We start from the raw sequence: 5,790 nt of genomic DNA on the forward strand, positions 1-5,790 counted from the left end.
ATGGGGGGGGGAGGAGAGAAATGAGGTAAAAGTAAAAGCCGTCCCTCCCAGTGCAGGCTAGGCTACTCACCCCAGGAGTGCTGCCACCACAAGCCCAGCCAAGCACTCCTCTGAGGTGAAAGAATGGGCAGGTGAGTGTTGCGTGCACACGTTTTTACCTCAGGCCTCGCCGCCACCTCTTCCTTCTCCAAATGGCAGTGAAGGGCTCCTCACGATGGCGCATGTGATGTTGCTGACTGGCTTCTTCCTTCCTTTCCTTTCCACCTCCCTCACACGCTCATGCCCCTCCTCTCCTCTCCTCTCCTCTCCTCTGTGCTGCATCTGTTGTAATCACCTCACATGGGGCTCCTGACGTCAGTTCTGGTCCCCGCATGCAGTGTGTGTGAGAGAGAATGGAAAGACACATAGACCCACTAGACAGCGGCTGGTTCTGTAATTGCTGGGTGGGACGGGTTAAGGACACTGGTGGGCTGGATCTGGCCCGTGGACCATAGTTTGAGGACCCTTGCCCAAGGCACTGATCAGATCCAGATCTGCTTAGCATCTGTGCATGCATACGACACAGAAATCACTTAATTAATTATTAAATTTCTATGAACATACAACAGAGATCAATAGAAGAGGAAAATTAAAATTCCAGAAAACTCACCCACTAAATAAATAAATAAAAATGGATGAGGGGGACATGGGGAGTAGGGAAGGGAAACATATCTGACAGCCAAAGACTTATTTGTTGTTAGTTTTGATGCTGGCTGTTTATGAAGACACAAACCCTAAGCAATATATTATGCAGATTAAACAAGGAAAAAGCAGATTGTCACTCAAGTACAAAAGGAAGTTTTATTTCATTAAGCATTTATTTTAAAAGGCGTTTGAACAATCCGCCCTTTAGACATCATATAAAAGCTTGACATAAAATATTCTTCCCCTAACAATGCCTTTGCATCCATAATTAAATAACCAAAAATGAATTTCCAGCATCAAACATTCTACCATTCAGCTATTTCAGTATCGGACTGGAGAAAAATGAACTCCTAAATGAATACAAAATAGAGACAGTCAAAAATCTTTTTCTTTTTTTGAAAGAATGTCCAGCTTTGGAGATCCACCAGCATAAACAAGTTTATCCAAGAACAAATTGAAATTGAATCTGTGCTCACGATTAGGATGCATTCTGTGCATGCTGCATTGCTTTGAATAAGCTATCCATCCTGATATGCATATTGTCACATCCACATTCTTGCTCAACTAGTTACACTTTATTGAGGCATGCCTAAATATGGATTTGTTCTAGATATGGTGTTCACTTAGGGAAAATTTCTATGCACAATACACTGGCATAAAGCAAGAAAGTGTAAATTAAGCCAGCATAAAGTTACACCAGCTCCAAACCCCATTGAGGACAAAATATATTGTGATTTTAAAATAGTGCAATTTGTGAGTTTGGACCTGTTGTGTCAAAAATCAGGCAAAGGCCTGCCAAAGTCACAGACTGGTTTGCCACCTTGATTCACAATGGTGCCCAGAATCTAAACATTGATGACGTCTGTCACCCTCACCTTGGGAATCCTTGTGCTAAGTCTGGTGATTCGTGCCAAAAAGGGGGCAGAGTCATGCCAAAGTCATATTTGGACCACCATCTTGATTCAAAATGGCAGCTGGCACCCGAAGGTTGACAATTACTGTTGCCCTCAGGAAACCTCATGTTTAGTTTGGTGATGATGTTTCGAGAGGTGCCTGAAGCTATGGGGAATTAATTCTTTGTTGACAAAGCACTCAGTTTCATCAGCTCCTAAGGTTCAAGTAATATACACAGCATTATTCCCCACTAACTAGTTGCCTAGAAAACCCATGACTGCAGACCTGGGCCCTATCTCAGACAGTTGGAGCAACAGCCTAGCTCCACCCCCCATTCCTTCTCAACCCCCACTGGCTGACGTGGTGCGCTAAGCCCTCAGAGGTCCCACCTCAACAGCAGATCAAGCTGTTCCCTTCACTTCAAGCCTCTTCTTGAACAGAGAGACAATGGAGGGGGGGGGGACTCAGGGGATTTCTCAGACACAACCCTCTCCCAGAGCTCTGCAGGCTCTCCTGGTCCCAGGACCTTCTGCAGCTCTTCTCTTTCCCCCTTCTCTCTGTCTCTGCCTGCCCTGTCGCCTGCACCTGACCCCCTTCTTCTTCCACAACCAGCAGCTGCTGCATGGGTGGCACAGAACCAACAAATTATTGGCCCCTTCCCCAAGATCCTCCTCCTCTGTCCTCTCTGCCCACAGCCCCCACCCTATTTCTGGAGATGACAGCTTGAAAATTGTGGAGAAGAGTGCTTTGAATTCCTGTTGGTTTCAGTGAGATTACAGATATCTTCCATGCTTTCATTGAATTCAAAGGGACTTAAAAATACTAAACATTGATAAGTTCATGTCCAGTGCACCTACGCACAATTGAGAATATTTTTAGGATTATATAGTTAGATTTCGTACACGTATTTGATTTAATATTAACATAGCATGTTTGACTATGATAGTTATTTGATTTAACAAGGAAAAAAATTGATTCTGTCTCAGCGGAATAGTACTGTATGCGCGCGCGCACACACACACACACACTCACACAGTACCACTGCAATGATAGATGACATAGCTAATTCAGTGCAGCAAAAGGTTAATTCAGCAATTTCATGCCTCCATTTCTTCTGAGAATGTATCAGCTTCAGTTCAGACTGCATTAGCTCCATTGTGATGCTAAGTTATGGTCTTCCTTGAACTATCTAGAGGCTCTATTATTTAATGTATGTCTTGTTGGGCAGTCACCTCTGGCCTGGTGAATTTTGTTTGCCCATATACTCCTTGTATGGCACAGTGTAGGCCAAATAACCAAGCCACCATCAGATACAATGCTCAGTGTGGTGGTAGCAGTGAAGAACTGGAATGGTTTACTTTCAGATTAGGCTTGTGGTGCTATTTGATACTATTTGATAACAGCAGTAGCAACTGTTTGTGAGGGTGGGATGCTTACTTAAGCTACTGATAGCTGAGCTGCAGCTTCTTGACAGGAAGGGGAGAGGCAAGGCAGCAGAGAGGTCAGCATGGTGCAAACACACTGGCAGAGCCAATCTGGCACTACTATTAGTAGTTTTGCACCATGCCAACCTTCCAGCTGCCTTGACCCTCCCTCTCTTCCTCTTCCAACAGAGACTCAGCTGTTGGGAAGTCAGATATGTGCCTCTGCCCCACGATGCCAACTTCAACTGGATACTGGTCTTAAAATAAAGGGATCCAACTCTGAAAGAATTAACAACTACTATCAATCCTTATATTTCCGACACTAACCAGCACCCGTAGAGGAGGTGATGAGGTTGACGAATGAGGAAGTGGGACTGTCTGACAACAAAGAAGTCTTTGGCTGTCAGTCTGACTGTTAACTGTTTTTGGCTTTACCAAGACTTAAAGGATATCCTCTTTGTGACATCACACATGACATCAGAATGGCATGTTTGCATTCAACTTAGACTAACTCCATGACAACAGCAATGGCCAGTAAACTTCTGCAACCAAGTAACCATCAGCCTAACTACCCAGTTGTTTCTATCTAGACTACTGGATGTTCATTTTTTTGCTCTCATAATCAAAGCCTGAAGAAGGTTCTGTATAATCTGAAAACCTGCTACCACTGTTAAAGAAAACTAATTGTCAGGGACTGAGCAGAGGAGGAATGGTGGAGACCCCCTCCCCATCCTGACCCTACAACAGGGGGTTGAGGGAGGTAGCAGCTCAGAGGCAGATGAGGGGGAAAGTTGGGAAATCATGGGAGAGCCAGAAAGCATCCCAGACCCACCATCTCCCAGAACCCGGCAAGCCTTAAAAGTAGAAGAGCACAAAGCTCAAAGACAGAGGGCACTTAGTGGCATCCATAGAGGACGAGGTGATGATGATGATGAATGAGGAAGTGGGAGAGACGGGGGGTGGAAATTCTCCCGGGACAATGCCATTATCCAAGAGGCTGGTTGTATAACCTCTCACTGTAAAGTTTGAAATAAAAAAGGACTGTAAGAAACTTTCCCTTGGCTTTATATTTTTCTGGGCAACCAGGCGGGAGCCGCGGACAGCATCCTGACATCATCAGCATTTTACTGGATGATAAGTCTATCAATGGCTGCTCTTCATGATGGCTGCATTCTTCCTCTACTCTTGGAAGCAATATGCATCTGAATACCAGTTGCTGGGAATCACAGGGGAACAGAATCACAGGCTGAATCCCAATTCCACAAGGTGTATACCAGTTGGTTACTTTTGCTCTTTCATATTAGAATGCTGGTGGTCCCTCTTCCCCTTTATATATTTGTCAGGTTTTCCATAGAGGCTGCAGGATTTAATTCCTCTACAGTATAATTGCACATTTCATGAATGAGTTTCATGAATGACAAATAAGGATTTAGGTCTTAAAAATCTCTGACAGCAGGGAGATATTTTTAGGTATGAAAGCACACTTGTTTGCAGAAATGCACCTTCAAAAGTTTTCATCTTCTTAAGGACACATTATAATGTAAACCACGGTAATCCCCTAGGGAGGAATTTTCGAAGAGTGTGGCAATAATGTCTTTATTTTTAAAAAAATGCAAGAAGAACACAGTTCCATTATCCACATCGAGGTATTCAGGTATGGGCATTTAAATTTCTGTCATAAGGTTTGGAGATGACCTTGAAAGATAGCAGCATGGGGGTACGGCTGGATTACCCTGGACTGGCAATGGGATTCCTAACTAGGATGGGCCCGTGGCCAAGGGTGATGGTAACAGCATCTGGAGGGCCACAGGTTGCCCCCCTCCTGAGATCCAGGAAACTTTAAATGTAGGTAAAGGTCCCCTGACAGTTAAATCCAGTCGCAGAACGACTCTGGGGTTGCGGCACTCATCTCGCTTTACAGGGAGGGAGCCTGCGTTTGTCCGCAGACAGTTTCCGGGTCATGTGGCCAGCATGATTAAGCTGCTTCTGGTACAACGGAACACCGAAACCAGAGCAGTGCACAGAAATGCCGTTTACCTTCCCACCAGAGTGATACCTATTTATCTACTTGCACTTTTGGTGTGCTTTCGAACTGCTTGGTTGGCAGGAGCTGAGACCAAGCAACGGGAGCTCACCCCATCATGGGGATTTGAACCGCTGACCTTCTGATTGGCAAGCCCAAGAGCAAGGGCAAGCCCAAGCCCACCCATGTCTTTGTAGATGTAGAGGAGCATTCAAAAAATTATTACCTGACCTGCAGTCAGAAGGATACAACTCATCATTCTACCACCTTTGTCTTAACACTTCACAGTACAGAATGTGTAGAGTGGCTTATGTGATCTGTTCTGATATTATCTGAACTCTGCTGTCAGCATGACGGAAACCCAATAACTTGTCAGAGGAATCATATGGCTCAACCTGACTCATCTCTGTGCCGACTGTCACATTTCCCCAAACTGTGGTGAAATTGGAATTAAGGAGGAGGTATTGCATGGACCACAGTCACTTCTTTCTTCAGGGCTTTTGATGTTGCGTCAGAGCAGGAGTAGAGAGGACTGTGCTTCAGGGGTTGCTGTGACATCCTGGTAACATCAGTTAAGAGTGAGTAGCTAGCCCCGTTGATTTTGATGAACTAATAAGTAAGGCTAACTTTCTCCAGATTGGGTCACCTTGACAATTTTGGCAGGGATCCCAAAGAAGAGATATGGACATATGCAAGAGAAAACAAACAAACACACAGCTGGAGCACTTTTCAATTTTCATAGCCAAAGCTCCCACAGCCAAATAT

General features: G+C 44.7%; 1 long non-coding RNA gene across 1 annotated transcript; it reads right to left on the reverse strand.

Annotated features, from left to right (window-relative positions):
• Window positions 1-821: 821 nt before the first annotated feature.
• LOC310848463 lies at window positions 822-3,992 on the reverse strand. The gene is made up of 2 exons (XR_014566423.1): window positions 3,330-3,992; window positions 822-1,792 (listed from the first exon to the last, which is right to left on the reverse strand). It is a non-coding gene; the product is annotated as an uncharacterized lncRNA (long non-coding RNA).
• Window positions 3,993-5,790: the final 1,798 nt, after the last annotated feature.

This window comes from Podarcis gaigeae (genome assembly GCF_964106915.1).
Source record: "Podarcis gaigeae genome assembly, chromosome: 7".
NCBI classification, from domain to species: Eukaryota; Metazoa; Chordata; class Lepidosauria; order Squamata; family Lacertidae; genus Podarcis; species Podarcis gaigeae.